Source organism: Pleurodeles waltl, unplaced genomic scaffold, assembly GCF_031143425.1.
Source record: "Pleurodeles waltl isolate 20211129_DDA unplaced genomic scaffold, aPleWal1.hap1.20221129 scaffold_69, whole genome shotgun sequence".
NCBI classification, from domain to species: domain Eukaryota; kingdom Metazoa; phylum Chordata; class Amphibia; order Caudata; family Salamandridae; genus Pleurodeles; species Pleurodeles waltl.
In genome coordinates this window covers 194378-217600 of record NW_027150390.1, presented here as the reverse complement: position 1 = coordinate 217600, position 23223 = coordinate 194378, and the positions used below count along the sequence as shown (strand labels likewise).

General features: G+C 46.9%; 12 non-coding genes across 12 annotated transcripts; all 12 read left to right on the top strand.

The window, feature by feature from the left end:
* The first annotated feature begins 165 nt into the window (after positions 1-165).
* On the top strand, positions 166-237 carry TRNAG-UCC (transfer RNA glycine (anticodon UCC)). Its single transcript has one exon. It is a non-coding gene; the product is annotated as a tRNA-Gly (tRNA).
* Positions 238-1770: 1533 nt separating this feature from the next.
* On the top strand, positions 1771-1842 carry TRNAG-UCC (transfer RNA glycine (anticodon UCC)). Its single transcript has one exon. It is a non-coding gene; the product is annotated as a tRNA-Gly (tRNA).
* A 1533-nt stretch (positions 1843-3375) lies between these two features.
* On the top strand, positions 3376-3447 carry TRNAG-UCC (transfer RNA glycine (anticodon UCC)). Its single transcript has one exon. It is a non-coding gene; the product is annotated as a tRNA-Gly (tRNA).
* A 3102-nt stretch (positions 3448-6549) lies between these two features.
* TRNAG-UCC (transfer RNA glycine (anticodon UCC)) lies at positions 6550-6621 on the top strand. Its single transcript has one exon. It is a non-coding gene; the product is annotated as a tRNA-Gly (tRNA).
* A 1507-nt stretch (positions 6622-8128) lies between these two features.
* TRNAG-UCC (transfer RNA glycine (anticodon UCC)) lies at positions 8129-8200 on the top strand. The gene has a single exon. It is a non-coding gene; the product is annotated as a tRNA-Gly (tRNA).
* A 1533-nt stretch (positions 8201-9733) lies between these two features.
* On the top strand, positions 9734-9805 carry TRNAG-UCC (transfer RNA glycine (anticodon UCC)). The gene has a single exon. It is a non-coding gene; the product is annotated as a tRNA-Gly (tRNA).
* Positions 9806-11329: 1524 nt separating this feature from the next.
* Positions 11330-11401, top strand: TRNAG-UCC (transfer RNA glycine (anticodon UCC)). Its single transcript has one exon. It is a non-coding gene; the product is annotated as a tRNA-Gly (tRNA).
* A 1533-nt stretch (positions 11402-12934) lies between these two features.
* TRNAG-UCC (transfer RNA glycine (anticodon UCC)) lies at positions 12935-13006 on the top strand. The gene has a single exon. It is a non-coding gene; the product is annotated as a tRNA-Gly (tRNA).
* A 1533-nt stretch (positions 13007-14539) lies between these two features.
* On the top strand, positions 14540-14611 carry TRNAG-UCC (transfer RNA glycine (anticodon UCC)). The gene has a single exon. It is a non-coding gene; the product is annotated as a tRNA-Gly (tRNA).
* Positions 14612-17713: 3102 nt separating this feature from the next.
* TRNAG-UCC (transfer RNA glycine (anticodon UCC)) lies at positions 17714-17785 on the top strand. Its single transcript has one exon. It is a non-coding gene; the product is annotated as a tRNA-Gly (tRNA).
* Positions 17786-19318: 1533 nt separating this feature from the next.
* On the top strand, positions 19319-19390 carry TRNAG-UCC (transfer RNA glycine (anticodon UCC)). The gene has a single exon. It is a non-coding gene; the product is annotated as a tRNA-Gly (tRNA).
* Positions 19391-22530: 3140 nt separating this feature from the next.
* On the top strand, positions 22531-22602 carry TRNAG-UCC (transfer RNA glycine (anticodon UCC)). The gene has a single exon. It is a non-coding gene; the product is annotated as a tRNA-Gly (tRNA).
* The last annotated feature ends 621 nt before the right edge of the window (positions 22603-23223 follow it).

The window sequence follows — 23223 nt, the reverse complement described above, 5'->3', positions numbered from 1 at the left end:
AGCTTTTGCATGGGTTTCAATCTCCAGTTCCTTAGCAGTTGCAAGAACTTTTTTCCTGATTTTCATGTTGGTCTGTAAACCAAAAATACCTCTGATACTGGCGCAATATAGTCATTGAACTCAGGGTTGTGATGTCTAGAGCTTAAAAAAAACATATGCCATGGAGTGTTGGTGGTATAGTGGTGAGCATAGCTGCCTTCCAAGCAGTTGACCCGGGTTCGATTCCCGGCCAACGCAGTGCTAATATTTATACATTAAGAAAGCAGTAGCTATTCTAACGCAATATGTTAAAAAAAAGAGAAATATCTTGACCAGATTACTCAGCTATTAGATAAATAATAAACAAAGACATAGGCAGGCATCCCAAAAGCCCCGTCTGCGACTTTCTATGTCCTGAAATTTTTGTATTTTACAAACAGCAGTCACCACTCACAACTGCTGGTAATAAATGGGCTGCAGGGGGGCAGGCAATGAAACGGCTAAGCCCTTCTGCCCGACCAGCCTTTAGAACTGCAGCATCTCTGCAGTAAAAAGTGTTTCAGGTCAATATCTCTCCCCTGGAAAAAATGTGCGAGACCCACCACCGATAAATGTGGCAAAAGTCCCCAACATTTTCTGCATATTTGTGCTCTTACCTGAAAGCAGCGCCACCTTGTAGTCATCGCAGGCAACTGCAGCATACAACCAAATTTATCCGAGAGCAAGGTGAAAGAAACCCAAGGGAACAGCCCCTGTCTGCAGCAGGAAGGTTGGCTGCTTCGAATGGACAGAACTTCCAGTCTTAAGTCCACTCACGTCCCGAACGCTCCCAAACTCTCATACCGGGCAAGCCCTCACTGGGTGCACCTCTGGCTCCCAGGTAAGGCCAAAACCTGAGCATGGTAGCGCAGGATCACAGAGAAGGAGCGGGTGGGGTTGCTTCTGTCTTGACAAAGGCGTGACATGTCTAGTGACTGAGAGGGCCTTGACTTTCCCCTATGACTGACTGTGAGAGGGGAAGGCGAAGATTTTCTGCACCCAGCATGCCTTGTGACATTCTTAGGCAAATGAGGTGAGAGCCCTGCCAGAATAGCTCCAGCGATCCCATGCCACTCCTCTGAAGGCTCCTGATCTGCATAACCACAGCATTTTGAACAGGAAGCAGAGTGGCGCAGCGGAAGCGTGCTGGGCTCATAACCCAGAGGTCGATGGATCGAAACCATCCTCTGCTAGCATGGATTGATTTTTTTTTCTTGTGAGGACCACTCTCTCGTTTCCACGCTGCCAGAGCGGAAAACAGCAGGCTTGTGCCAGCTTTTTGTGGGAAGAGACTGCTCAACTATCGGTCTCTGCTCAAAGTCAGGGAGACAGATGGTCAGAGAATCAACCCTACACTTCAAAGGAAATGATGCACAGTTATGACCATTAACGAAAGATGGGACCCTCGCACTTCTTTCTGAGCCTGCTTGGAACGCTATTATTCCCTTTTTTTGTCCTGCTATTATCAATCTCCTGTGAATTTCGTGGAGCTGTTTTCTTTCTCTACCCTGCTGTTTTTCCCTTGCTGCCAATATATGCTTATTTCAATGATTTGAACTGCTGCTTTCCCTTTCTCCTTTTCTGCGCAGCTTTTGCATGGGTTTCAATCTCCAGTTCCTTAGCAGTTGCAAGAACTTTTTTCCTGATTTTCATGTTGGTCTGTAAACCAAAAATACCTCTGATACTGGTGCAATATAGTAATTGAACTCAGGGTTGTGATGTCTAGAGCTTAAAAAAAACATATGCCATGGAGCGTTGGTGGTATAGTGGTGAGCATAGCTGCCTTCCAAGCAGTTGACCCGGGTTCGATTCCCGGCCAACGCAGTGCTAACATTTATACATTAAGAAAGCAGTAGCTATTCTAACGCAATATGTTAAAAAAAAGAGAAATATCTTGACCAGATTACTCAGCTATTAGATAAATAATAAACAAAGACATAGGCAGGCATCCCAAAAGCCCCGTCTGCGACTTTCTATGTCCTGAAATTTTTATATTTTACAAACAGCAGTCACCACTCACAACTGCTGGTAATAAATGGGCTGCAGGGGGGCAGGCAATGAAACGGCTAAGCCCTTCTGCCCGACCAGCCTTTAGAACTGCAGCATCTCTGCAGTAAAAAGTGTTTCAGGTCAATATCTCTCCCCTGGAAAAAATGTGCGAGACCCACCACCGATAAATGTGGCAAAAGTCCCCAACATTTTCTGCATATTTGTGCTCTTACCTGAAAGCAGCGCCACCTTGTAGTCATCGCAGGCAACTGCAGCATACAACCAAATTTATCCGAGAGCAAGGTGAAAGAAACCCAAGGGAACAGCCCCTGTCTGCAGCAGGAAGGTTGGCTGCTTCGAATGGACAGAACTTCCAGTCTTAAGTCCACTCACGTCCCGAACGCTCCCAAACTCTCATACCGGGCAAGCCCTCACTGGGTGCACCTCTGGCTCCCAGGTAAGGCCAAAACCTGAGCATGGTAGCGCAGGATCACAGAGAAGGAGCGGGTGGGGTTGCTTCTGTCTTGACAAAGGCGTGACATGTCTAGTGACTGAGAGGGCCTTGACTTTCCCCTATGACTGACTGTGAGAGGGGAAGGCGAATATTTTCTGCACCCAGCATGCCTTGTGACATTCTTAGGCAAATGAGGTGAGAGCCCTGCCAGAATAGCTCCAGCGATCCCATGCCACTCCTCTGAAGGCTCCTGATCTGCATAACCACAGCATTTTGAACAGGAAGCAGAGTGGCGCAGCGGAAGCGTGCTGGGCTCATAACCCAGAGGTCGATGGATCGAAACCATCCTCTGCTAGCATGGATTGATTTTTTTTTCTTGTGAGGACCACTCTCTCGTTTCCACGCTGCCAGAGCGGAAAACAGCAGGCTTGTGCCAGCTTTTTGTGGGAAGAGACTGCTCAACTATCGGTCTCTGCTCAAAGTCAGGGAGACAGATGGTCAGAGAATCAACCCTACACTTCAAAGGAAATGATGCACAGTTATGACCATTAACGAAAGATGGGACCCTCGCACTTCTTTCTGAGCCTGCTTGGAACGCTATTATTCCCTTTTTTTGTCCTGCTATTATCAATCTCCTGTGAATTTCGTGGAGCTGTTTTCTTTCTCTACCCTGCTGTTTTTCCCTTGCTGCCAATATATGCTTATTTCAATGATTTGAACTGCTGCTTTCCCTTTCTCCTTTTCTGCGCAGCTTTTGCATGGGTTTCAATCTCCAGTTCCTTAGCAGTTGCAAGAACTTTTTTCCTGATTTTCATGTTGGTCTGTAAACCAAAAATACCTCTGATACTGGTGCAATATAGTAATTGAACTCAGGGTTGTGATGTCTAGAGCTTAAAAAAAACATATGCCATGGAGCGTTGGTGGTATAGTGGTGAGCATAGCTGCCTTCCAAGCAGTTGACCCGGGTTCGATTCCCGGCCAACGCAGTGCTAATATTTATACATTAAGAAAGCAGTAGCTATTCTAACGCAATATGTTAAAAAAAAGAGAAATATCTTGACCAGATTACTCAGCTATTAGATAAATAATAAACAAAGACATAGGCAGGCATCCCAAAAGCCCTGTCTGCGACTTTCTATGTCCTGAAATGTTTATATTTTACAAACAGCAGTCACCACTCACAACTGCTGGTAATAAATGGGCTGCAGGGGGGCAGGCAATGAAACGGCTAAGCCCTTCTGCCCGACCAGCCTTTAGAACTGCAGCATCTCTGCAGTAAAAAGTGTTTCAGGTCAATATCTCTCCCCTGGAAAAAATGTGCGAGACCCACCACCGATAAATGTGGCAAAAGTCCCCAACATTTTCTGCATATTTGTGCTCTTACCTGAAAGCAGCGCCACCTTGTAGTCATCGCAGGCAACTGCAGCATACAACCAAATTTATCCGAGAGCAAGGTGAAAGAAACCCAAGGGAACAGCCCCTGTCTGCAGCAGGAAGGTTGGCTGCTTCGAATGGACAGAACTTCCAGTCTTAAGTCCACTCACGTCCCGAACGCTCCCAAACGCTCATACCAGGCAAGCCCTCACCGGGTGCACCTCTGGCTCCCAGGTAAGGCCAAAACCTGAGCATGGTAGCGCAGGATCACAGAGAAGGAGCGGGTGGGGGTGCTTATGTCTTGACAAATGCGTGACATGTCTAGTGACTGAGAGGGCCTTGACTTTCCCCTATGACTGACTGTGAGAGGGGAAGGCGAAGATTTTCTGCACCCAGCATGCCTTGTGACATTCTTAGGCAAATGAGGTGAGAGCCCTGCCAGAATAGCTCCAGCGATCCCATGCCACTCCTCTGAAGGCTCCTGATCTGCATAACCACAGCATTTTGAACAGGAAGCAGAGTGGCGCAGCGGAAGCGTGCTGGGCCCATAACCCAGAGGTTGATGGATCGAAACCATCCTCTGCTAGCATGGATTGATTTTTTTTTCTTGTGAGGACCACTCTCTCGTTTCCACACTGCCAGAGCGGAAAACAGCAGGCTTGTGCCAGCTTTTTGTGGGAAGAGACTGCTCAACTATCGGTCTCTGCACAAAGTCAGGGAGACAGATGGTCAGAGAATCAACCCTACACTTCAAAGGAAATGATGCACAGTTATGACCATTAACGAAAGATGGGACCCTCGCACTTCTTTCTGAGCCTGCTTGGAACGCTATTATTCCCTTTTTTTGTCCTGCTATTATCAATCTCCTGTGAATTTCGTGGAGCTGTTTTCTTTCTCTACCCTGCTGTTTTTCCCTTGCTGCCAATATATGCTTATTTCAATGATTTGAACTGCTGCTTTCCCTTTCTCCTTTTCTGCGCAGCTTTTGCATGGGTTTCAATCTCCAGTTCCTTAGCAGTTGCAAGAACTTTTTTCCTGATTTTCATGTTGGTCTGTAAACCAAAAATACCTCTGATACTGGTGCAATATAGTAATTGAACTAAGGGTTGTGATGTCTAGAGCTTAAAAAAAAATATATGCCATGGAGTGTTGGTGGTATAGTGGTGAGCAAAGCTGCCTTCCAAGCAGTTGACCCGGGTTCGATTCCCGGCCAACGCAGTGCTAATATTTATACATTAAGAAAGCAGTAGCTATTCTAACGCAATATGTTAAAAAAAAGAGAAATATCTTGACCAGATTACTCAGCTATTAGATAAATAATAAACAAAGACATAGGCAGGCATCCCAAAAGCCCCGTCTGCGACTTTCTATGTCCTGAAATTTTTATATTTTACAAACAGCAGTCACCACTCACAACTGCTGGTAATAAATGGGCTGCAGGGGGGCAGGCAATGAAACGGCTAAGCCCTTCTGCCCGACCAGCCTTTAGAACTGCAGCATCTCTGCAGTAAAAAGTGTTTCAGGTCAATATCTCTCCCCTGGAAAAAATGTGCGAGACCCACCACCGATAAATGTGGCAAAAGTCCCCAACATTTTCTGCATATTTGTGCTCTTACCTGAAAGCAGCGCCACCTTGTAGTCATCGCAGGCAACTGCAGCATACAACCAAATTTATCCGAGAGCAAGGTGAAAGAAACCCAAGGGAACAGCCCCTGTCTGCAGCAGGAAGGTTGGCTGCTTCGAATGGACAGAACTTCCAGTCCTAAGTCCACTCACGTCCCGAACGCTCCCAAACGCTCGCCCTCACCGGGTGCACCTCTGTCTCCCAGGTAAGGCCAAAACCTGAGCATGGTAGCGCAGGATCACAGAGAAGGAGCGGGTGGGGGTGCTTCTGTCTTGACAAAGGCGTGACATGGCTAGTGACTGAGAGGGACTTGACTTTCCCCTATGACTGACTGTGAGAGGGGAAGGCGAAGATTTTCTGCACCCAGCATGCCTTGTGACATTCTTAGGCAAATGAGGTGAGAGCCCTGCCAGAATAGCTCCAGCGATCCCATGCCACTCCTCTGAAGGCTCCTGATCTGCATAACCACAGCATTTTGAACAGGAAGCAGAGTGGCGCAGCAGAAGCGTGCTGGGCCCATAACCCAGAGGTCGATGGATTGATTTTTTTTTCTTGTGAGGACCACTCTCTCGTTTCCACGCTGCCAGAGCGGAAAACAGCAGGCTTGTGCCAGCTTTTTGTGGGAAGAGACTGCTCAACTATCGGTCTCTGCTCAAAGTCAGGGAGACAGATGGTCAGAGAATCAACCCTACACTTCAAAGGAAATGATGCACAGTTATGACCATTAACGAAAGATGGGACCCTCGCACTTCTTTCTGAGCCTGCTTGGAACGCTATTATTCCCTTTTTTTGTCCTGCTATTATCAATCTCCTGTGAATTTCGTGGAGCTGTTTTCTTTCTCTACCCTGCTGTTTTTCCCTTGCTGCCAATATATGCTTATTTCAATGATTTGAACTGCTGCTTTCCCTTTCTCCTTTTCTGCGCAGCTTTTGCATGGGTTTCAATCTCCAGTTCCTTAGCAGTTGCAAGAACTTTTTTCCTGATTTTCATGTTGGTCTATAAACCAAAAATACCTCTGATACTGGTGCAATAAAGTAATTGAACTCAGGGTTGTGATGTCTAGAGCTTAAAAAAAACATATGCCATGGAGCGTTGGTGGTATAGTGGTGAGCATAGCTGCCTTCCAAGCAGTTGACCCGGGTTCGATTCCCGGCCAACGCAGTGCTAATATTTATACATTAAGAAAGCAGTAGCTATTCTAACGCAATATGTTAAAAAAAAGAGAAATATCTTGACCAGATTACTCATCTATTAGATAAATAATAAACAAAGACATAGGCAGGCATCCCAAAAGCCCCGTCTGCGACTTTCTATGTCCTGAAATTTTTATATTTTACAAACAGCAGTCACCACTCACAACTGCTGGTAATAAATGGGCTGCAGGGGGGCAGGCAATGAAACGGCTAAGCCCTTCTGCCCGACCAGCCTTTAGAACTGCAGCATCTCTGCAGTAAAAAGTGTTTCAGGTCAATATCTCTCCCCTGGAAAAAATGTGCGAGACCCACCACCGATAAATGTGGCAAAAGTCCCCAACATTTTCTGCATATTTGTGCTCTTACCTGAAAGCAGCGCCACCTTGTAGTCATCGCAGGCAACTGCAGCATACAACCAAATTTATCCGAGAGCAAGGTGAGAGAAACCCAAGGGAACAGCCCCTGTCTGCAGCAGGAAGGTTGGCTGCTTCGAATGGACAGAACTTCCAGTCCTAAGTCCACTCACGTCCCGAACGCTCCCAAACGCTCATACCGGGCAAGCCCTCACCGGGTGCACCTCTGGCTCCCAGGTAAGGCCAAAACCTGAGCATGGTAGTGCAGGATCACAGAGAAGGAGGGGGTCGGGGTGCTTCTGTCTTGACAAAGGCGTGACATGGCTAGTGACTGAGAGGGACTTGACTTTCCCCTATGACTGACTGTGAGAGGGGAAGGCGAAGATTTTCTGCACCCAGCATGCCTTGTGACATTCTTAGGCAAATGAGGTGAGAGCCCTGCCAGAATAGCTCCAGCGATCCCATGCCACTCCTCTGAAGGCTCCTGATCTGCATAACCACAGCATTTTGAACAGGAAGCAGAGTGGCGCAGCAGAAGCGTGCTGGGCCCATAACCCAGAGGTCGATGGATTGATTTTTTTTTCTTGTGAGGACCACTCTCTCGTTTCCACGCTGCCAGAGCGGAAAACAGCAGGCTTGTGCCAGCTTTTTGTGGGAAGAGACTGCTCAACTATCGGTCTCTGCTCAAAGTCAGCGAGACAGATGGTCAGAGAATCAACCCTACACTTCAAAGGAAATGATGCACAGTTATGACCATTAACGAAAGATGGGACCCTCGCACTTCTTTCTGAGCCTGCTTGGAACGCTATTATTCCCTTTTTTTGTCCTGCTATTATCAATCTCCTGTGAATTTCGTGGAGCTGTTTTCTTTCTCTACCCTGCTGTTTTTCCCTTGCTTCCAATATATGCTTATTTCAATGATTTGAACTGCTGCTTTCCCTTTCTCCTTTTCTGCGCAGCTTTTGCATGGGTTTCAATCTCCAGTTCCTTAGCAGTTGCAAGAACTTTTTTCCTGATTTTCATGTTGGTCTGTAAACCAAAAATACCTCTGATACTGGTGCAATAAAGTAATTGAACTCAGGGTTGTGATGTCTAGAGCTTAAAAAAAACATATGCCATGGAGCGTTGGTGGTATAGTGGTGAGCATAGCTGCCTTCCAAGCAGTTGATCCGGGTTCGATTCCCGGCCAACGCAGTGCTAATATTTATACATTAAGAAAGCAGTAGCTATTCTAACGCAATATGTTAAAAAAAAGAGAAATATCTTGACCAGATTACTCAGCTATTAGATAAATAATAAACAAAGACATAGGCAGGCATCCCAAAAGCCCCGTCTGCGACTTTCTATGTCCTGAAATTTTTATATTTTACAAACAGCAGTCACCACTCACAACTGCTGATAATAAATGGGCTGCAGGGGGGCAGGCAATGAAACGGCTAAGCCCTTCTGCCCGACCAGCCTTTAGAACTGCAGCATCTCTGCAGTAAAAAGTGTTTCAGGTCAATATCTCTCCCCTGGAAAAAATGTGCGAGACCCACCACCGATAAATGTGGCAAAAGTCCCCAACATTTTCTGCATATTTGTGCTCTTACCTGAAAGCAGCGCCACCTTGTAGTCATCGCAGGCAACTGCAGCATACAACCAAATTTATCCGAGAGCAAGGTGAAAGAAACCCAAGGGAACAGCCCCTGTCTGCAGCAGGAAGGTTGGCTGCTTCGAATGAACAGAACTTCCAGTCCTAAGTCCACTCACGTCCCGAACGCTCCCAAACGCTCATACCGGGCAAGCCCTCACCGGGTGCACCTCTGGCTCCCAGGTAAGGCCAAAACCTGAGCATGGTAGCGCAGGATCACAGAGAAGGAGCGGGTGGGGGTGCTTCTGTCTTGACAAAGGCGTGACATGGCTAGTGACTGAGAGGGACTTGACTTTCCCCTATGACTGACTGTGAGAGGGGAAGGCGAAGATTTTCTGCACCCAGCATGCCTTGTGACATTCTTAGGCAAATGAGGTGAGAGCCCTGCCAGAATAGCTCCAGCGATCCCATGCCACTCCTCTGAAGGCTCCTGATCTGCATAACCACAGCATTTTGAACAGGAAGCAAAGTGGCGCAGCGGAAGCGTGCTGGGCCCATAACCCAGAGGTCGATGGATCGAAACCATCCTCTGCTAGCATGGATTGTTTTTTTTTTCTTGTGAGGACCACTCTCTCGTTTCCACGCTGCCAGAGCGGAAAACAGCAGGCTTGTGCCAGCTTTTTGTGGGAAGAGACTGCTCAACTATCGGTCTCTGATCAAAGTCAGGGAGACAGATGGTCAGAGAATCAACCCTACACTTCAAAGGAAATGATGCACAGTTATGACCATTAACGAAAGATGGGACCCTCGCACTTCTTTCTGAGCCTGCTTGGAACGCTATTGTTCCCTTTTTTTGTCCTGCTATTATCAATCTGGTGTGAATTTCGTGGAGCTGTTTTCTTTCTCTACCCTGCTGTTTTTCCCTTGCTGCCAATATATGCTTATTTCAATGATTTGAACTGCTGCTTTCCCTTTCTCCTTTTCTGCGCAGCTTTTGCATGGGTTACAATCTCCAGTTCCTTAGCAGTTGCAAGAACTTTTTTCCTGATTTTCATGTTGCTCTGTAAACCAAAAATACCTCTGATACTGGTGCAATATAGTAATTGAACTCAGGGTTGTGATGTCTAGAGCTTAAAAAAAACATATGCCATGGAGCGTTGGTGGTATAGTGGTGAGCATAGCTGCCTTCCAAGCAGTTGACCCGGGTTCGATTCCCGGCCAACGCAGTGCTAACATTTATACATTAAGAAAGCAGTAGCTATTCTAACGCAATATGTTAAAAAAAAGAGAAATATCTTGACCAGATTACTCAGCTATTAGATAAATAATAAACAAAGACATAAGCAGGCATCCCAAAAGCCCCGTCTGCGACTTTCCATGTCCTGAAATTTTTATATTTTACAAACAGCAGTCACCACTCACAACTGCTGGTAATAAATGGGCTGCAGGGGGGCAGGCAATGAAACGGCTAAGCCCTTCTGCCCGACCAGCCTTTAGAACTGCAGCATCTCTTCAGTAAAAAGTGTTTCAGGTCAATATCTCTCCCCTGGAAAAAATGTGCGAGACCCACCACCGATAAATGTGGCAAAAGTCCCCAACATTTTCTGCATATTTGTGCTCTTACCTGAAAGCAGCGCCACCTTGTAGTCATCGCAAGCAACTGCAGCATACAACCAAATTTATCCGAGAGCAAGGTGAAAGAAACCCAAGGGAACAGCCCCTGTCTGCAGCAGGAAGGTTGGCTGCTTCGAATGGACAGAACTTCCAGTCCTAAGTCCACTCACGTCCCGAACGCTCATACCGGGCAAGCCCTCACCGGGTGCACCTCTGGCTCCCAGGTAAGGCCAAAACCTGAGCATGGTAGCGCAGGATCACAGAGAAGGAGCGGGTGGGGGTGCTTCTGTCTTGACAAAGGCGTGACATGGCTAGTGACTGAGAGGGACTTGACTTTCCCCTATGACTGACTGTGAGAGGGGAAGGCGAAGATTTTCTGCACCCAGCATGCCTTGTGACATTCTTAGGCAAATGAGGTGAGAGCCCTGCCAGAATAGCTCCAGCGATCCCATGCCACTCCTCTGAAGGCTCCTGATCTGCATAACCACAGCATTTTGAACAGGAAGCAGAGTAGCGCAGCGGAAGCGTGCTGGGCCCATAACCCAGAGGTCGATGGATCGAAACCATTCTCTGCTAGCATGGATTGATTTTTTTTTTCTTGTGAGGACCACTCTCTCGTTTCCACGCTGCCAGAGCGGAAAACAGCAGGCTTGTGCCAGCTTTTTGTGGGAAGAGACTGCTCAACTATCGGTCTCTGCTCAAAGTCAGGGAGACAGATGGTCAGAGAATCAACCCTACACTTCAAAGGAAATGATGCACAGTTATGACCATTAACGAAAGATGGGACCCTCGCACTTCTTTCTGAGCCTGCTTGGAACGCTATTATTCCCTTTTTTTGTCCTGCTATTATCAATCTCCTGTGAATTTCGTGGAGCTGTTTTCTTTCTCTACCCTGCTGTTTTTCCCTTGCTGCCAATATATGCTTATTTCAATGATTTGAACTGCTGCTTTCCCTTTCTCCTTTTCTGCGCAGCTTTTGCATGGGTTTCAATCTCCAGTTCCTTAGCAGTTGCAAGAACTTTTTTCCTGATTTTCATGTTGGTCTGTAAACCAAAAATACCTCTGATACTGGCGCAATATAGTCATTGAACTCAGGGTTGTGATGTCTAGAGCTTAAAAAAAACATATGCCATGGAGTGTTGGTGGTATAGTGGTGAGCATAGCTGCCTTCCAAGCAGTTGACCCGGGTTCGATTCCCGGCCAACGCAGTGCTAATATTTATACATTAAGAAAGCAGTAGCTATTCTAACGCAATATGTTAAAAAAAAGAGAAATATCTTGACCAGATTACTCAGCTATTAGATAAATAATAAACAAAGACATAGGCAGGCATCCCAAAAGCCCCGTCTGCGACTTTCTATGTCCTGAAATTTTTGTATTTTACAAACAGCAGTCACCACTCACAACTGCTGGTAATAAATGGGCTGCAGGGGGGCAGGCAATGAAACGGCTAAGCCCTTCTGCCCGACCAGCCTTTAGAACTGCAGCATCTCTGCAGTAAAAAGTGTTTCAGGTCAATATCTCTCCCCTGGAAAAAATGTGCGAGACCCACCACCGATAAATGTGGCAAAAGTCCCCAACATTTTCTGCATATTTGTGCTCTTACCTGAAAGCAGCGCCACCTTGTAGTCATCGCAGGCAACTGCAGCATACAACCAAATTTATCCGAGAGCAAGGTGAAAGAAACCCAAGGGAACAGCCCCTGTCTGCAGCAGGAAGGTTGGCTGCTTCGAATGGACAGAACTTCCAGTCTTAAGTCCACTCACGTCCCGAACGCTCCCAAACTCTCATACCGGGCAAGCCCTCACTGGGTGCACCTCTGGCTCCCAGGTAAGGCCAAAACCTGAGCATGGTAGCGCAGGATCACAGAGAAGGAGCGGGTGGGGTTGCTTCTGTCTTGACAAAGGCGTGACATGTCTAGTGACTGAGAGGGCCTTGACTTTCCCCTATGACTGACTGTGAGAGGGGAAGGCGAAGATTTTCTGCACCCAGCATGCCTTGTGACATTCTTAGGCAAATGAGGTGAGAGCCCTGCGAGAATAGCTCCAGCGATCCCATGCCACTCCTCTGAAGGCTCCTGATCTGCATAACCACAGCATTTTGAACAGGAAGCAGAGTGGCGCAGCGGAAGCGTGCTGGGCTCATAACCCAGAGGTCGATGGATCGAAACCATCCTCTGCTAGCATGGATTGATTTTTTTTTCTTGTGAGGACCACTCTCTCGTTTCCACGCTGCCAGAGCGGAAAACAGCAGGCTTGTGCCAGCTTTTTGTGGGAAGAGACTGCTCAACTATTGGTCTCTGCTCAAAGTCAGGGAGACAGATGGTCAGAGAATCAACCCTACACTTCAAAGGAAATGATGCACAGTTATGACCATTAACGAAAGATGGGACCCTCGCACTTCTTTCTGAGCCTGCTTGGAACGCTATTATTCCCTTTTTTTGTCCTGCTATTATCAATCTCCTGTGAATTTCGTGGAGCTGTTTTCTTTCTCTACCCTGCTGTTTTTCCCTTGCTGCCAATATATGCTTATTTCAATGATTTGAACTGCTGCTTTCCCTTTCTCCTTTTCTGCGCAGCTTTTGCATGGGTTTCAATCTCCAGTTCCTTAGCAGTTGCAAGAACTTTTTTCCTGATTTTCATGTTGGTCTGTAAACCAAAAATACCTCTGATACTGGTGCAATATAGTAATTGAACTCAGGGTTGTGATGTCTAGAGCTTAAAAAAAACATATGCCATGGAGCGTTGGTGGTATAGTGGTGAGCATAGCTGCCTTCCAAGCAGTTGACCCGGGTTCGATTCCCGGCCAACGCAGTGCTAACATTTATACATTAAGAAAGCAGTAGCTATTCTAACGCAATATGTTAAAAAAAAGAGAAATATCTTGACCAGATTACTCAGCTATTAGATAAATAATAAACAAAGACATAGGCAGGCATCCCAAAAGCCCCGTCTGCGACTTTCTATGTCCTGAAATTTTTATATTTTACAAACAGCAGTCACCACTCACAACTGCTGGTAATAAATGGGCTGCAGGGGGGCAGGCAATGAAACGGCTAAGCCCTTCTGCCCGACCAGCCTTTAGAACTGCAGCATCTCTGCAGTAAAAAGTGTTTCAGGTCAATATCTCTCCCCTGGAAAAAATGTGCGAGACCCACCACCGATAAATGTGGCAAAAGTCCCCAACATTTTCTGCATATTTGTGCTCTTACCTGAAAGCAGCGCCACCTTGTAGTCATCGCAGGCAACTGCAGCATACAACCAAATTTATCCGAGAGCAAGGTGAAAGAAACCCAAGGGAACAGCCCCTGTCTGCAGCAGGAAGGTTGGCTGCTTCGAATGGACAGAACTTCCAGTCTTAAGTCCACTCACGTCCCGAACGCTCCCAAACTCTCATACCGGGCAAGCCCTCACTGGGTGCACCTCTGGCTCCCAGGTAAGGCCAAAACCTGAGCATGGTAGCGCAGGATCACAGAGAAGGAGCGGGTGGGGTTGCTTCTGTCTTGACAAAGGCGTGACATGTCTAGTGACTGAGAGGGCCTTGACTTTCCCCTATGACTGACTGTGAGAGGGGAAGGCGAATATTTTCTGCACCCAGCATGCCTTGTGACATTCTTAGGCAAATGAGGTGAGAGCCCTGCCAGAATAGCTCCAGCGATCCCATGCCACTCCTCTGAAGGCTCCTGATCTGCATAACCACAGCATTTTGAACAGGAAGCAGAGTGGCGCAGCGGAAGCGTGCTGGGCTCATAACCCAGAGGTCGATGGATCGAAACCATCCTCTGCTAGCATGGATTGATTTTTTTTTCTTGTGAGGACCACTCTCTCGTTTCCACGCTGCCAGAGCGGAAAACAGCAGGCTTGTGCCAGCTTTTTGTGGGAAGAGACTGCTCAACTATCGGTCTCTGCTCAAAGTCAGGGAGACAGATGGTCAGAGAATCAACCCTACACTTCAAAGGAAATGATGCACAGTTATGACCATTAACGAAAGATGGGACCCTCGCACTTCTTTCTGAGCCTGCTTGGAACGCTATTATTCCCTTTTTTTGTCCTGCTATTATCAATCTCCTGTGAATTTCGTGGAGCTGTTTTCTTTCTCTACCCTGCTGTTTTTCCCTTGCTGCCAATATATGCTTATTTCAATGATTTGAACTGCTGCTTTCCCTTTCTCCTTTTCTGCGCAGCTTTTGCATGGGTTTCAATCTCCAGTTCCTTAGCAGTTGCAAGAACTTTTTTCCTGATTTTCATGTTGGTCTGTAAACCAAAAATACCTCTGATACTGGTGCAATATAGTAATTGAACTCAGGGTTGTGATGTCTAGAGCTTAAAAAAAACATATGCCATGGAGCGTTGGTGGTATAGTGGTGAGCATAGCTGCCTTCCAAGCAGTTGACCCGGGTTCGATTCCCGGCCAACGCAGTGCTAATATTTATACATTAAGAAAGCAGTAGCTATTCTAACGCAATATGTTAAAAAAAAGAGAAATATCTTGACCAGATTACTCAGCTATTAGATAAATAATAAACAAAGACATAGGCAGGCATCCCAAAAGCCCTGTCTGCGACTTTCTATGTCCTGAAATGTTTATATTTTACAAACAGCAGTCACCACTCACAACTGCTGGTAATAAATGGGCTGCAGGGGGGCAGGCAATGAAACGGCTAAGCCCTTCTGCCCGACCAGCCTTTAGAACTGCAGCATCTCTGCAGTAAAAAGTGTTTCAGGTCAATATCTCTCCCCTGGAAAAAATGTGCGAGACCCACCACCGATAAATGTGGCAAAAGTCCCCAACATTTTCTGCATATTTGTGCTCTTACCTGAAAGCAGCGCCACCTTGTAGTCATCGCAGGCAACTGCAGCATACAACCAAATTTATCCGAGAGCAAGGTGAAAGAAACCCAAGGGAACAGCCCCTGTCTGCAGCAGGAAGGTTGGCTGCTTCGAATGGACAGAACTTCCAGTCTTAAGTCCACTCACGTCCCGAACGCTCCCAAACGCTCATACCAGGCAAGCCCTCACCGGGTGCACCTCTGGCTCCCAGGTAAGGCCAAAACCTGAGCATGGTAGCGCAGGATCACAGAGAAGGAGCGGGTGGGGGTGCTTATGTCTTGACAAATGCGTGACATGTCTAGTGACTGAGAGGGCCTTGACTTTCCCCTATGACTGACTGTGAGAGGGGAAGGCGAAGATTTTCTGCACCCAGCATGCCTTGTGACATTCTTAGGCAAATGAGGTGAGAGCCCTGCCAGAATAGCTCCAGCGATCCCATGCCACTCCTCTGAAGGCTCCTGATCTGCATAACCACAGCATTTTGAACAGGAAGCAGAGTGGCGCAGCGGAAGCGTGCTGGGCCCATAACCCAGAGGTCGATGGATCGAAACCATCCTCTGCTAGCATGGATTGATTTTTTTTTCTTGTGAGGACCACTCTCTCGTTTCCACACTGCCAGAGCGGAAAACAGCAGGCTTGTGCCAGCTTTTTGTGGGAAGAGACTGCTCAACTATCGGTCTCTGCACAAAGTCAGGGAGACAGATGGTCAGAGAATCAACCCTACACTTCAAAGGAAATGATGCACAGTTATGACCATTAACGAAAGATGGGACCCTCGCACTTCTTTCTGAGCCTGCTTGGAACGCTATTATTCCCTTTTTTTGTCCTGCTATTATCAATCTCCTGTGAATTTCGTGGAGCTGTTTTCTTTCTCTACCCTGCTGTTTTTCCCTTGCTGCCAATATATGCTTATTTCAATGATTTGAACTGCTGCTTTCCCTTTCTCCTTTTCTGCGCAGCTTTTGCATGGGTTTCAATCTCCAGTTCCTTAGCAGTTGCAAGAACTTTTTTCCTGATTTTCATGTTGGTCTGTAAACCAAAAATACCTCTGATACTGGTGCAATATAGTAATTGAACTAAGGGTTGTGATGTCTAGAGCTTAAAAAAAAATATATGCCATGGAGTGTTGGTGGTATAGTGGTGAGCAAAGCTGCCTTCCAAGCAGTTGACCCGGGTTCGATTCCCGGCCAACGCAGTGCTAATATTTATACATTAAGAAAGCAGTAGCTATTCTAACGCAATATGTTAAAAAAAAGAGAAATATCTTGACCAGATTACTCAGCTATTAGATAAATAATAAACAAAGACATAGGCAGGCATCCCAAAAGCCCCGTCTGCGACTTTCTATGTCCTGAAATTTTTATATTTTACAAACAGCAGTCACCACTCACAACTGCTGGTAATAAATGGGCTGCAGGGGGGCAGGCAATGAAACGGCTAAGCCCTTCTGCCCGACCAGCCTTTAGAACTGCAGCATCTCTGCAGTAAAAAGTGTTTCAGGTCAATATCTCTCCCCTGGAAAAAATGTGCGAGACCCACCACCGATAAATGTGGCAAAAGTCCCCAACATTTTCTGCATATTTGTGCTCTTACCTGAAAGCAGCGCCACCTTGTAGTCATCGCAGGCAACTGCAGCATACAACCAAATTTATCCGAGAGCAAGGTGAAAGAAACCCAAGGGAACAGCCCCTGTCTGCAGCAGGAAGGTTGGCTGCTTCGAATGGACAGAACTTCCAGTCCTAAGTCCACTCACGTCCCGAACGCTCCCAAACGCTCGCCCTCACCGGGTGCACCTCTGTCTCCCAGGTAAGGCCAAAACCTGAGCATGGTAGCGCAGGATCACAGAGAAGGAGCGGGTGGGGGTGCTTCTGTCTTGACAAAGGCGTGACATGGCTAGTGACTGAGAGGGACTTGACTTTCCCCTATGACTGACTGTGAGAGGGGAAGGCGAAGATTTTCTGCACCCAGCATGCCTTGTGACATTCTTAGGCAAATGAGGTGAGAGCCCTGCCAGAATAGCTCCAGCGATCCCATGCCACTCCTCTGAAGGCTCCTGATCTGCATAACCACAGCATTTTGAACAGGAAGCAGAGTGGCGCAGCAGAAGCGTGCTGGGCCCATAACCCAGAGGTCGATGGATTGATTTTTTTTTCTTGTGAGGACCACTCTCTCGTTTCCACGCTGCCAGAGCGGAAAACAGCAGGCTTGTGCCAGCTTTTTGTGGGAAGAGACTGCTCAACTATCGGTCTCTGCTCAAAGTCAGGGAGACAGATGGTCAGAGAATCAACCCTACACTTCAAAGGAAATGATGCACAGTTATGACCATTAACGAAAGATGGGACCCTCGCACTTCTTTCTGAGCCTGCTTGGAACGCTATTATTCCCTTTTTTTGTCCTGCTATTATCAATCTCCTGTGAATTTCGTGGAGCTGTTTTCTTTCTCTACCCTGCTGTTTTTCCCTTGCTGCCAATATATGCTTATTTCAATGATTTGAACTGCTGCTTTCCCTTTCTCCTTTTCTGCGCAGCTTTTGCATGGGTTTCAATCTCCAGTTCCTTAGCAGTTGCAAGAACTTTTTTCCTGATTTTCATGTTGGTCTATAAACCAAAAATACCTCTGATACTGGTGCAATAAAGTAATTGAACTCAGGGTTGTGATGTCTAGAGCTTAAAAAAAACATATGCCATGGAGCGTTGGTGGTATAGTGGTGAGCATAGCTGCCTTCCAAGCAGTTGACCCGGGTTCGATTCCCGGCCAACGCAGTGCTAATATTTATACATTAAGAAAGCAGTAGCTATTCTAACGCAATATGTTAAAAAAAAGAGAAATATCTTGACCAGATTACTCATCTATTAGATAAATAATAAACAAAGACATAGGCAGGCATCCCAAAAGCCCCGTCTGCGACTTTCTATGTCCTGAAATTTTTATATTTTACAAACAGCAGTCACCACTCACAACTGCTGGTAATAAATGGGCTGCAGGGGGGCAGGCAATGAAACGGCTAAGCCCTTCTGCCCGACCAGCCTTTAGAACTGCAGCATCTCTGCAGTAAAAAGTGTTTCAGGTCAATATCTCTCCCCTGGAAAAAATGTGCGAGACCCACCACCGATAAATGTGGCAAAAGTCCCCAACATTTTCTGCATATTTGTGCTCTTACCTGAAAGCAGCGCCACCTTGTAGTCATCGCAGGCAACTGCAGCATACAACCAAATTTATCCGAGAGCAAGGTGAAAGAAACCCAAGGGAACAGCCCCTGTCTGCAGCAGGAAGGTTGGCTGCTTCGAATGGACAGAACTTCCAGTCCTAAGTCCACTCACGTCCCGAACGCTCCCAAACGCTCATACCGGGCAAGCCCTCACCGGGTGCACCTCTGGCTCCCAGGTAAGGCCAAAACCTGAGCATGGTAGCGCAGGATCACAGAGAAGGAGCGGGTGGGGGTGCTTCTGTCTTGACAAAGGCGTGACATGGCTAGTGACTGAGAGGGACTTGACTTTCCCCTATGACTGACTGTGAGAGGGGAAGGCGAAGATTTTCTGCACCCAGCATGCCTTGTGACATTCTTAGGCAAATGAGGTGAGAGCCCTGCCAGAATAGCTCCAGCGATCCCATGCCACTCCTCTGAAGGCTCCTGATCTGCATAACCACAGCATTTTGAACAGGAAGCAGAGTGGCGCAGCGGAAGCGTGCTGGGCTCATAACCCAGAGGTCGATGGATCGAAACCATCCTCTGCTAGCATGGATTGTTTTTTTTTTCTTGTGAGGACCACTCTCTCGTTTCCACGCTGCCAGAGCGGAAAACAGCAGGCTTGTGCCAGCTTTTTGTGGGAAGAGACTGCTCAACTATCGGTCTCTGATCAAAGTCAGGGAGACAGATGGTCAGAGAATCAACCCTACACTTCAAAGGAAATGATGCACAGTTATGACCATTAACGAAAGATGGGACCCTCGCACTTCTTTCTGAGCCTGCTTGGAACGCTATTGTTCCCTTTTTTTGTCCTGCTATTATCAATCTCCTGTGAATTTCGTGGAGCTGTTTTCTTTCTCTACCCTGCTGTTTTTCCCTTGCTGCCAATATATGCTTATTTCAATGATTTGAACTGCTGCTTTCCCTTTCTCCTTTTCTGCGCAGCTTTTGCATGGGTTACAATCTCCAGTTCCTTAGCAGTTGCAAGAACTTTTTTCCTGATTTTCATGTTGGTCTGTAAACCAAAAATACCTCTGATACTGGTGCAATATAGTAATTGAACTCAGGGTTGTGATGTCTAGAGCTTAAAAAAAACATATGCCATGGAGCGTTGGTGGTATAGTGGTGAGCATAGCTGCCTTCCAAGCAGTTGACCCGGGTTCGATTCCCGGCCAACGCAGTGCTAATATTTATACATTAAGAAAGCAGTAGCTATTCTAACGCAATATGTTAAAAAAAAGAGAAATATCTTGACCAGATTACTCAGCTATTAGATAAATAATAAACAAAGACATAGGCAGGCATCCCAAAAGCCCCGTCTGCGACTTTCTATGTCCTGAAATTTTTATATTTTACAAACAGCAGTCACCACTCACAACTGCTGGTAATAAATGGGCTGCAGGGGGGCAGGCAATGAAACGGCTAAGCCCTTCTGCCCGACCAGCCTTTAGAACTGCAGCATCTCTGCAGTAAAAAGTGTTTCAGGTCAATATTTCTCCCCTGGAAAAAATGTGCGAGACCCACCACCGATAAATGTGGCAAAAGTCCCCAACATTTTCTGCATATTTGTGCTCTTACCTGAAAGCAGCGCCACCTTGTAGTCATCGCAGGCAACTGCAGCATACAACCAAATTTATCCGAGAGCAAGGTGAAAGAAACCCAAGGGAACAGCCCCTGTCTGCAGCAGGAAGGTTGGCTGCTTCGAATGGACAGAACTTCCAGTCCTAAGTCCACTCACGTCCCGAACGCTCCCAAACGCTCATACCGGGCAAGCCCTCACCGGGTGCACCTCTGGCTCCCAGGTAAGGCCAAAACCTGAGCATGGTAGCGCAGGATCACAGAGAAGGAGCGGGTGGGGGTGCTTCTGTCTTGACAAAGGCGTGACATGGCTAGTGACTGAGAGGGCCTTGACTTTCCCCTATGACTGACTGTGAGAGGGGAAGGCGAAGATTTTCTGCACCCAGCATGCCTTGTGACATTCTTAGGCAAATGAGGTGAGAGCCCTGCCAGAATAGCTCCAGCGATCCCATGCCACTCCTCTGAAGGCTCCTGATCTGCATAACCACAGCATTTTGAACAGGAAGCAGAGTGGCGCAGCTGAAGCGTGCTGGGCCCATAACCCAGAGTTCGATGGATCGAAACCATCCTCTGCTAGCATGGATTGATTTTTTTTTCTTGTGAGGACCACTCTCTCGTTTCCACGCTGCCAGAGCGGAAAACAGCAGGCTTGTGCCAGCTTTTTGTGGGAAGAGACTGCTCAACTATCGGTCTCTGCTCAAAGTCAGGGAGACAGATGGTCAGAGAATCAACCCTACACTTCAAAGGAAATGATGCACAGTTATGACCATTAACGAAAGATGGGACCCTCGCACTTCTTTCTGAGCCTGCTTGGAACGCTATTATTCCCTTTTTTTGTCCTGCTATTATCAATCTCCTGTGAATTTCGTGGAGCTGTTTTCTTTCTCTACCCTGCTGTTTTTCCCTTGCTGCCAATATATGCTTATTTCAATGATTTGAACTGCTGCTTTCCCTTTCTCCTTTTCTGCGCAGCTTTTGCATTGGTTTCAATCTCCAGTTCCTTAGCAGTTGCAAGAACTTTTTTCCTGATTTTCATGTAGGTCTGTAAACCAAAAATACCTCTGATACTGGTGCAATATAGTCATTGAACTCAGGGTTGTGATGTCTAGAGCTTAAAAAAAACATGTGCCATGGAGCGTTGGTGGTATAGTGGTGAGCATAGCTGCCTTCCAAGCAGTTGACCCGGGTTCGTTTCCCGGCCAACGCAGTGCTAATATTTATACATTAAGAAAGCAGTAGCTATTCTATCGCAATATGTTAAAAAAAAGAGAAATATCTTGACCAGATTACTCAGCTATTAGATAAATAATAAACAAAGACAGAGGCAGGCATCCCAAAAGCCCCGTCTGCGACTTTCTATGTCCTGAAATTTTTATATTTTACAAACAGCAGTCACCACTCACAACTGCTGGTAATAAATGGGCTGCAGGGGGGCAGGCAATGAAACGGCTAAGCCCTTCTGCCCGACCAGCCTTTAGAACTGCAGCATCTCTGCAGTATAAAGTGTTTCAGGTCAATATCTCTCCCCTGGAAAAAATGTGCGAGACCCACCACCGATAAATGTGGCAAAAGTCCCCAACATTTTCTGCATATTTGTGCTCTTTCCTGAAAGCAGCGCCACCTTGTAGTCATCGCAGGCAACTGCAGCATACAACCAAATTTATCCGAGAGCAAGGTGAAAGAAACCCAAGGGAACAGCCCCTGTCTGCAGCAGGAAGGTTGGCTGCTTCGAATGGACAGAACTTCCAGTCCTAAGTCCACTCACTTCCCGAACGCTCCCAAACGCTCATACCAGGCAAGCCCTCACCGGGTGCACCTCTGGCTCCCAGGTAAGGCCAAAACCTGAGCATGGTAGCGCAGGATCACAGAGAAGGAGCGGGTGGGGGTGCTTCTGTCTTGACAAAGGCGTGACATGGCTAGTGACTGAGAGGGACTTGACTTTCCCCTATGACTGACTGTGAGAGGGGAAGGCGAAGATTTTCTGCACCCAGCATGCCTTGTGACATTCTTAGGCAAATGAGGTGAGAGCCCTGCAAGAATAGCTCCAGCGATCCCATGCCACTCCTCTGAAGGCTCCTGATCTGCATAACCACAGCATTTTGAACAGGAAGCAAAGTGGCGCAGCGGAAGCGTGCTGGGCCCATAACCCAGAGGTTGATGGATCTAAACCATCCTCTGCTAGCATGGATTGATTTTTTTTTTTCTTGTGAGGACCACTCTCTCGTTTCCACGCTGCCAGAGCGGAAAACAGCAGGCTTGTGCCAGCTTTTTGTGGGAAGAGACTGCTCAACTATCGGTCTCTGATCAAAGTCAGGGAGACAGATGGTCAGAGAATCAACCCTACACTTCAAAGGAAATGATGCACAGTTATGACCATTAACGAAAGATGGGACCCTCGCACTTCTTTCTGAGCCTGCTTGGAACGCTATTGTTCCCTTTTTTTGTCCTGCTATTATCAATCTCCTGTGAATTTCGTGGAGCTGTTTTCTTTCTCTACCCTGCTGTTTTTCCCTTGCTGCCAATATATGCTTATTTCAATGATTTGAACTGCTGCTTTCCCTTTCTCCTTTTCTGCGCAGCTTTTGCATGGGTTACAATCTCCAGTTCCTTAGCAGTTGCAAGAACTTTTTTCCTGATTTTCATGTTGGTCTGTAAACCAAAAATACCTCTGATACTGGTGCAATATAGTAATTGAACTCAGGGTTGTGATGTCTAGAGCTTAAAAAAAACATATGCCATGGAGCGTTGGTGGTATAGTGGTGAGCATAGCTGCCTTCCAAGCAGTTGACCCGGGTTCGATTCCCGGCCAACGCAGTGCTAACATTTATACATTAAGAAAGCAGTAGCTATTCTAACGCAATATGTTAAAAAAAAGAGACATATCTTGACCAGATTACTCAGCTATTAGATAAATAATAAACAAAGACATAAGCAGGCATCCCAAAAGCCCCGTCTGCGACTTTCTATGTCCTGAAATTTTTATATTTTACAAACAGCAGTCACCACTCACAACTGCTGGTAATAAATGGGCTGCAGGGGGGCAGGCAATGAAACGGCTAAGCCCTTCTGCCCGACCAGCCTTTAGAACTGCAGCATCTCTGCAGTAAAAAGTGTTTCAGGTCAATATCTCTCCCCTGGAAAAAATGTGCGAGACCCACCACCGATAAATGTGGCAAAAGTCCCCAACATTTTCTGCATATTTGTGCTCTTACCTGAAAGCAGCGCCACCTTGTAGTCATCGCAGGCAACTGCAGCATACAACCAAATTTATCCGAGAGCAAGGTGAAAGAAACCCAAGGGAACAGCCCCTGTCTGCAGCAGGAAGGTTGGCTGCTTCGAATGGACAGAACTTCCAGTCTTAAGTCCACTCACGTCCCGAACGCTCCCAAACTCTCATACCGGGCAAGCCCTCACTGGGTGCACCTCTGGCTCCCA